At 35.5% G+C, this 9687-nt stretch overlaps 1 long non-coding RNA gene across 1 annotated transcript; it reads right to left on the bottom strand.

The window, feature by feature from the left end:
* Positions 1 to 474: 474 nt before the first annotated feature.
* LOC103885042 lies at positions 475 to 6189 on the bottom strand. The gene is made up of 2 exons (XR_647928.3): positions 4836 to 6189; positions 475 to 950 (listed from the first exon to the last, which is right to left on the bottom strand). It is a non-coding gene; the product is annotated as an uncharacterized LOC103885042 (long non-coding RNA).
* Positions 6190 to 9687: the final 3498 nt, after the last annotated feature.

Genomic DNA, 9687 nt, shown 5'->3' with positions numbered 1-9687 from the left:
TCTCAGACATGATTTGGTATTACTCTGTGCACCAAATAACTCAGCGGCCTGAAGACTTGAAAAAGTTAATAAACAAGTCAGAAAGGGCCTTTAGAATTACCACTTAAAGGTAGCCCATGACATAAACATTTTGTTTGTAGAAAACAAATCTTAGAGAACTGATAAAGTATGGTGCACACTTGTTAAACATTAGCCCCAAGTTCCCATTTAAGCCATATTATATTTCTGAATTATAGTTTAGACAATATGAAAGTTTGCATGATTCATCCTGGATAGCAATCACTATCCAGGGAGCTAAATACTTCATGAGTTTCATATTTTAACTGGTAGGTAGACAAGAAAGAGCAAGAACAAAGGACATGACAAAATAAAGCTGTACCAGAGCAATTCATTAAAAATGACCCAATGTAGTCCAAAGTCAATATTAATTGACTGAATTAATAGTTTTTGAAAAATAAAATGTAGTAAAATTAGTTCTGATGTGGGGATAGGGTGGAAGAAGATCAAGTTTTATTTTGTTTGTAAAAAAGTATTCCATTAAAGCTATTGGTAAAATTATGCTTTATACCATTTATGAACATCAAAGTACTAAGATAAAACACAACTTTCTTAAAAGTACAGCAGCAACATACTTTAAAAAAAAAAAAAAAAAAAGAAGAAGCAACAATATGATCACTAGTAAAAGTGTCTCATTGAAGAAGACCACCATTGAGGAGCTTGGGTATCAAAGGAGCAACAAATGGAAAATATCCTGTTCAGTCATAGAAAGTTTGAATCTGCTTCCTGTCAAAGTGTCACTGCAGCAGAGTTTTTTGTCAGGCATTCGTCCTGACTGCTTTTTCTGGTTTTCCTTTCCTTCCCAGTCATCCAAGAGATCCCTTCCCCTATCTGTTTCTCTTTCACTTCTTTCTTCCATTCTTTTTCTTGTAGTCTTCATGCTGTTAACAAACCTGTAATTAATTAAAAATTAAAAATGATTTTTCTATTGAAATCACATGCATACAGATTCATATTCTATATTAGCAAAAATACATGTACAATTTAGTCACCATTGTAGCTCAATCAAAGAATTGGGGCATTATTTATAGTATCATACATATTAGATGAGTGAATTAACCATTACAGCATCACATTCTTACTTACACATCACTTGGTGCATTATAAAATAGAGAACATACCAGACCCATTCCATAAGAAACCGTTTGAGAGATAAAGGAAAAATCTGAAGATGGTTCATGCCCTTTTCCCATGGCTTGCATAGCACTGCATGGCTGTTCACATGCACCCTATACACTCCTTGCCTTCTGCATTTCCCCGTTCAGCCCCCTCGCTGTCATTCCGTCATTTGCATGCTCCTTCTTGCCACATGATATTTTTGAGTTCTATTAAATTTGCTTATACCATATTTACTTTTATGCTCTTACTTTTACTAAGTCCTACTAATATTGAGCATAATTTCTGGATCACTCAGATATGCAGTAATGTTAATTTAGGGATGAAATGTCGCTAAGACAAAAACATAAGTAGTTGTGTTTCTGATGTGGCATGTCAACATATTAAGACAATTCAACTGAAATAAAGATTTGATTGACTGTAATGAAGTGAAGGAATTCAACTGATTGCTTGCATCTCATGCCCTGCAAAAATGAGTTGATTGAACCTTTTTCTTCCCTCTTCCCCCAGCAATTTAACCTGTTTGTATGTTTTTGAAATATACAGCTTGTATGGGGCATCTGTTTAGAGGCCTGCAAAAGGCGTTACTAAAAGAAAAAAGGCAATCAATAACATGCTTATTCTACAGTAACAACAATAAAAAGTTTTTTGTCTTTAAGAAGGACAAAAAATCCAAGCATCATGTATTTTTAAAAAGTAAAAATTTTTAAAAAATAAATATAATGTTAAGTACAAAATTTGCTAAAAAAATTTAATATGGAATGTTACTAATGGCATTATAAAGTGGTATTTTTATTGGAGCATTTATATATTGGCACATATTTTTTGGAAAATAATTGGCATTATGTTGACAAAAATTAGAACATAAGCTGCCAAGTTATTTAAAATGTTCATACATCTGATCCAGTAATACAACTATAGTAAATGTAGCTTATAAATGTAAATCTAAAATGAACACCAAGATTTATATTCAAGGCTATTATTCTTATAGCAGTGCTCTAAACAGCAAAAAAATGACAGTAACCTATATTCTGATTATATGTATATATTTATATTATGGCAAGTCTATAGAACTTAATATTATGCAGATATTGAAAATCAGATTTTCAAGGAGTACTACACGGCATAAAAATGTATGTAAGGTTCAGGAAGAAAATGAAGGATGTTAAATTATATATGTAGCAATTCTCAATTTATAAATGTAAATTGTATGAATAAAATACAGAGATAGGAAGATAAATACATCGAAATTGGAAGGAAACATACCAAAATAGGGGTGATATTTGGAGAGTAGAATTACAGGTGATTTTGATATATTTTTACACTTTTCTGTGTTTTCCAAATTTTCTTCAATCATAAGTGTTATTTTTTTTCTTATCCAAGAAACAATTTTTCATCTACCTCTGCAATTTTTACTAACTTAATTAAATTCTGTCAAGTAACCTAACAAGTACCAATGTTTCCTTCTTTCTTAAACTCTCACCTTAAATGTTTTCCCTTAGATACTGCTGTTGACTCACAACCTCACAAGCGCATCCCTTCCCTTGCCATCTACCCTGATAGAGACCCTCCTCATGCTTTGGACTCTTGTAACATAGGATTTTGTAGACTCATCACTCAGATATCATCGTTGGTAATCACAGTGTCTTAGATAGGGGTCCTTAAAAGCAGAGACCAAGAAAGGGCTTCAGATATATGTGATGTATGGAAGGAGTGATCTTTAGGAAACACCTAGAAGGCAGTAGATTAAACTGAACAGTGAGGGGGAAATAGCAAAGGAGAGATGTGGTCTCAGATAAAGTATAACCTTGGCTGATGACCAAGAAACTGGGGTATAAATCACACCTCCGACAATCACACCCCCCAAGAAACAACCTTGTTTCACCTTGAGGATATGTGCCCAGGCTTTTGTACCCCCAGACCAGTCAGCCATTGGTGACCCAGAAGGGTGGGGAAAGGTGGTGCTGTAACCCCAGCAGGTGGCTCCTATCAGCAAAGGGCAAGCCTCCAGAAAGAACCCAAAACACCTGAGTACAGATGCACTAGCTGGCAAATGAAATCTGGTGGAGCACCAACCATGTCTCCTACCCACAGTGATGATGAAAAGAGGAGGAGAAGGAAGCAGGAGGGGGAGAAAATTTCAAACAAGTGCAGGCAATGTGGAAAGGGCACAATTTTTAAGTGATGCTCCCCTCCTAACTTGAAAGAATGGTGATTCAGGCAAGCAACTGCAACATTCTGGTAGAATAGAATGCCACAGTAGATTGAAATTGTATGAAGGCATTTAAAAATTCCAAAAAGTTTTTAATATAGGAGCTTAAGTAGATTGCTACTTAGATGAACTATTTGCTCTGACCTCCCAAGAAAGTTTGAAGAGCAGGTAAACTTAATTTTCTCTAACAGTAATACTTTTTCCATACAAATGTGAGCCTTAAATGCAGCTGCTAGGTTTTCCCAAGAGATGGCTTAATTTTGGAATCAGATGAAAGAACTCTTTGGTCCAGTGGTCCAAATTACTGAGAGACTCAGGGACAAGGAGATCTGTAAACTATGCTATAAAAACATGATGGGAAAGCCAAAAGCAATTGCAACAAAAGCAAAAATTGACAAATGGGATCTAATTAAACTGAAGAGCTTCTGCACCTCAAAATAAACTATCAACAGAGTAAACAGACAACCTACAAAATGGGAGAAAGTTTTTGCAAACTATGCACCTGACAAAGTCTAACATGCAGCATCTAGAAGGAACCTAAACAAATTTACAAGAAAAAGACAAACACCCCCATTAAATAGTGGGCAAAGAACATGAACAGACACTTGTGAAAAGAAGACAGACAGGCAGCCAACAATCATATGAAAATAAACTCACATCACCGATCATTAGAGAAATGCAAACCAAAACCACAATACGATACCATCTCGCACCTGTCAGAATAGCTATTATTAAAAAGGCAAAAAATAGCAGACCCTGACCTGGTTGTGGAGAAAAAGGCACACTTATACACAGTTGGTGGGAATGTAAATCAGTTCAACCATTTGTGTCCTTTCCATGTGGAAGACAGTGTGGTGATTCCTCAAAGACCTAAAAACACAATTACCATTTGACCCAACAGTCCCCTTACCGGGTATATACCCAAAGGAATATAAATCATTCTATTATAAAGACACATGCATGCATATTTTGATTGCAGCACTATTCACAATAGCAAAGACAAGGAGTCAGCATAAAAGCCTATCAGTGATACACTGGATAAACAAAATGTGGTACATATACACCATGGAATACTATGCAGCCATAAAAAAATGAGATCATGGCTTTTGCAGGAACAAGGATGGAGCTGGAGGCCATTATCCTTAGAAAACTAATGCAGGAATAGAAAACCAAAGGCCACATGTTCTCACAAGTGGGAGTTAAATGATCAGAACACATGGACACATAGAGAGGCACAACACACACTGGAGTCTATTAGAGGATAGTGGGTGGGGAGGAGGGAGAGGCTTAGGAAAAATAACTAATGGGTATTAGGCTTAATACCTGGGTAATGGAATAATGTATATAGCAAACCTCCATGACACATGTTTACCTATGTAACAAACCTGCACATGTACCTCTGAACTTAAAAGTATATAAAAATAAAAATACAAACCTTTTCCCTTCCTACCTTTGATTTCTTGGTGTTTCCAACAAATTTGAAAAACTTTCCAAATGTTCCTCTTCACCCAGTCATACTCTGTGCTGTGAGGGGGTAGTTACAGCAGCGCCTTGGTAGCAGAACAGTCTATGTCTACCCAGAATTATTTCCATGCTTTTCAAGGCCTAGGTCTACAAGTTCAAAATCTGCCGTCATTTGAGTGACAAAGTCAATCAAGTCCATTCTTGGATATTAAGTAGGTCAGAAAAATGTGCAGAAATGGTTTTCAGCACATTCGGACCAGATTGTACAGACTCAACAAAGAGGGTATTTTTCTCTTTAACTCCCTCACAATTTAGAGAAGCTCCAAAGTAGACTGTGCAACTATTGAGGGGTGTAAACACAGAATGTACAGAAAAAGGGGGAAAATGTTAGAAATGCTAGAAATAAGAAAGAAGTACATATAAAAAAGAGACATTTGAAAAACATCTTTCTCTTTACTAAGCAATTTGTTTCCGAACTTTTTCAAGGCTCCTGCTATAGCCTTCAGGAAACTTGATGATGTCATTTCCTTTCAATTGGCCAGTTACATAAATGTTGGAAAACAGCCATTTAAAACAGCCCTCAAACAGATGGCCATGTGTGTAAATGCCAGAAAGTGAGAACAGCCATTTGCAGTTATTTATTTATTTTTTTACCCCACACATGGTATAATGTTTATTTTACAACCTCTCTTATGGACTTATGTGGATCATTCTTGTCATTTTTCTAGGAAAAAAAAAAAATCCCAGAGGAAGCAGTCATAAAATACAAAAAGACAAATTATGAAATAATGAAAAATAAGGTAATGAACAGAAGTGAGCATCACGTTGGGAGAATATAAACCATCGAAGAGTGGTCCATACAGTGCTATTCAAATGATCAAACACTCTAGTGGAAAAAAAAAAAAAATCTGTAACTGTGAGGAAGTTTCAAGCAAGGGGAGTTTTTCAATGAGGAAGATAAATCCATCCTGTCATCCAAAAGAAGTTGAAAGCGGAATGCTTGCATGGTTTTTACCAAAAAAACAAAGGCACACTTTATGGATTTACTTTTATTCCTTCAAAGCAAATGTAAATGTAGCTACAGAGTTCCTTCACAAGCTCTGACCTACATATCCCCCTGTTCCAAGTACATATTGATGCAATCAAGAGAAGTTTACACTTTTGTAACTGTGAAGAATTTCAGTTATGCATAATGAAACACAGCAAGAAGTTTGAGCCTTCGCAGCTTCAAAAACTAAATTCTGTTCTTGTCTGCCAGGGCTGATACTAGCATTTCCTGTACTTTCTACTAGTGTAAATTGTATTATTTTAATAGCTAGTACAACAAATGTTACACAGTTTCAAAGAAAAGTAAGTTAATTCTTTGCAAATTCTATCAATTGGCTTCCTGTATTTAATATTTAATTGAAATATTAAAATATATTTTAAATATCACCTTCCTGTATTTAATATTGTATTGAAATGTTAAAATATATTTCAATTAAATATTAAGAACATGTAAATTGAATATATATATACTCATTTAAATCCAGATGACATGGGTGTCAATAGGGAGAGAAAAAGTAAGGGTAAGCTAATCATGGTCCTTCTTTTGATGGTTCTCTTCTTTGTGAAAATATTTATTTCCCATGGAGATTAGAGAATTCAGTCTCCCTTTCATTGGTGAAATTTCCACAAGTATGTAGCTATACATTCTAAATTCTTCTTGAATATACAGCAGCAAAATGTCACTGACTTATTTGTTCACAAATAATTATTAAACATCAACTATGGACCAAAGACTGTGCTAGAAGTGGATGATAAAGAGATACCAATTGAGGGATCATTTACCAAAACGAGTCAAATATTTTATAAATTCTCTATTTAAATATTACTTTTTTTTTTTTTAAAGCTTCTACCTAGTTTTGAGCTATTCTAATCCTTGAATTACAGGAAAATCTTTGGAACTCTGCTATTTCCCATGAGACTTCTATACCTCTTGGGTCATGGAAGGACAGTTTTAGAGACCCTGCTACCTTTAGGTAGGATTGTGTCCTCAAAAGGTTTTTGTGCTTACTTTGGACCCTGCTGCCTGAACTCCACCAAGCAGAGTAATAAGTTCCATATGCCCATTTTTTTGAAGAACACATTTTCAAAGCAGCAAATGTTTTGACGGATTGGCTCTTGGAGAGCCTGAATACTGTTATACACATCGTTTAGCATTTCACAAGGCCCCTACTGTTAAATTCTGGGAATGGGGCCAGGGTAACCTACCTACTGGTGCTCTAAGTAACGTTAAAATATTGAGAATTCTTAACTATCATGCTTCACTAAGACATATTTGGAATGTGAGAATTTCTTTGCTGCCATGGAACCGTGTGAATGTGTGCGTGCGCGTGCATGCACATAAGTAAAAGAAACAGCCCCTCAGAGTTAATAAATTAACAAAAAATCTCAGTTGAGGAACTTCTAAAATATTTAAACTTTTAAACCTTTCATCTAATGTAGTTGTTGAATTCTGATCATATACATATATGTATTTGTGTGTGTGTGTGTGTGTATATATATATACACACATACAAGAAGCAATGGAAAATGACAAAAACACAACCATGAGTATACAGTAGGTTTTAGTGCTGCTGTCTCTGGGTGAATAATTACATGAAGACTTCCAACTGCCTAATATTATCATCTCCATACCTCCTGTATTACTCATACGAATAAGCATTCTTTCACCCAGTGCTTCTCGAATGTGCTTAAATGTAAGATTCACTTGGGATGACTCTTTTTCCCCCACCTCCACCCCAGGATTTTGATTTAGTAGATCTGGAATTGGGCCCTAGAATTTCTATTTTTAAGAATTACCTCAAGTGTTTCTTAGGACCCAGTATGAAAACAGCCAAAAACTAATACTATATCTGTATACTGCCATCAAATCTATTATTCCTAAACATTTTTCTTTAAATTTACTGGCTTCTGTATTACTTTCATGCAATCTATTCCTTTGCTAAAATCTCATTTATATTTGCTCGTCTGATCTTTCTCATTGTTTCAATATCTTTCTGCTTACAGAAGACATTATATACAGTGATGTGAGTGTTCGACTGAGCTAAATTTTTAAATTATTATTCATGGGAAGAAAAGATTCACCAGGGTAACATATTTTCTTACAGACGTAGTTTATTAAAGAAGAGGTACGAAGAACTTAAAAATAAAATGTTAAGAATTATTGCTTATTGAAGAGTAATACAATCCAATGGTCTCTGATAGTGTAAAGCAATGGAAATTTTTTACTTGATTTATTAAATATGGAATGCATGAGGAGTCATTACAGCAAGGAATGAAGTCAGAAGTTTAAATTATAATTGCAGTTACATCCTTAAGAACATTGAGATCTTGGGCCTGTTATCTTTTCTAAACTCTCAGAAGCCCCTTTTTCTTCATCTGTTAAAAGAAAGACCCACCTAATACAGCTAATTTGAGATTTAGGGAGATAATCTGTATAGAGCCTGACTTGTAGTAGGTGGCCATAAATTACTGGGTTTGTTATTAGCACTAAAATTATTATGAAAATATTAATTGATGGGCTACTATTGGTCAGGTATGTACAAGATAGTCCAAGTTCCCTGAGCTATGGAAAGCCTAGTAGGGTGGACAGAAAATAAACAAGTACTGAATGTAAATAGAAAATAGTTTCAAATATCACTAAATGTTAAAAAGAATACAAAACAGAGTAAGGATCTGAGTTAACAAGGTGTTGGCAACATTAATGGCCAGAGATAACCGGTTCGAGGGGGTGATATGACACTCTCTTGAGACTGAATGATGAAGAGGAAGCTGTTGTTCAATGTCTGAAGAGGCATTCTGGATGGAGGTGGGCATGTGTATATTGTTTTCACTAAATGGAAAGAAGGCCTGTGTGGATGGACCTGGTGGAGTGGGGGGATGCGATAAAATAAGAGGTAGGCAAGGATCAGGTGAATGCTTCCCTATATAATTATTTCTTTCAAAATTGGAGACTGGCCAGCATGGTGGCTCACACCTGTAATCCCAACACTTTGGGAGGCCAAGGTGGGTGGATCACTTGAGGTCAGGAGTTCAAGACCAGCCTGGCCAACATGGTGAAACCCTGTCTCTACTAACAATACAAAAATGAGCCGGATGTGGTGGCACTTGCTTGTAATCCCAGCTACTTGGGAGGCTAAGGCAGGAGAATCTCCTGAACCCAAGAGACGGAGGTTGCAGTGAGCCAAGATAGTGCCACTGTACTCCAGCTTGGGTGACAAAGCAAGACCTCATCTCAAAAATAAAATAAAATAAAATAAATTGGAGACAAACATATTTGTATTTTAAAGGATTAAAAATATATATTCTCATTTGAGGGTGGGGGAAGGGAAAGTACTTTTAAGTTGTGTTTTCTTTGGTTTAGTTTTTTAAGGCTTATGTTCAGGGTGGAAATGATTTGTGTTTGGCCTCTATTCTGATTGGTGGGAGCTCATAATATACCTTCAGTTATGTATTTGGAAAATTGCTGCTTGTATCTGACATTTCATTTTCTAAGAAAAATACCAATGGATTATATATATATTTTTAAACCCGGAACAGAGAATGTACCCGGTGACTTGTCAGTAAGGGAAGAAATCATAAAATGCTTATTTAGTTAGAATTTCATGCTCAACTTCCTTCCCTGTTTTTACAAGTAATTATGTTGGGTTATTGATGGCTGTTCAGCTTTCTAGCTGAATTGCCCAAGCTTTTAAGCCATTGCCTACTCAATTATGAGAACTTTGTGATCTACCATGAGGAATGTTGCTTTCAAGTATAATGAGCAATGACATATATATTCTCAGGAATAATTT

The sequence above is a fragment of the Papio anubis genome, chromosome 5, assembly GCF_008728515.1.
Source record: "Papio anubis isolate 15944 chromosome 5, Panubis1.0, whole genome shotgun sequence".
NCBI classification, from domain to species: domain Eukaryota; kingdom Metazoa; phylum Chordata; class Mammalia; order Primates; family Cercopithecidae; genus Papio; species Papio anubis.
This window is presented reverse-complemented; position numbering and strand designations above follow the sequence as displayed.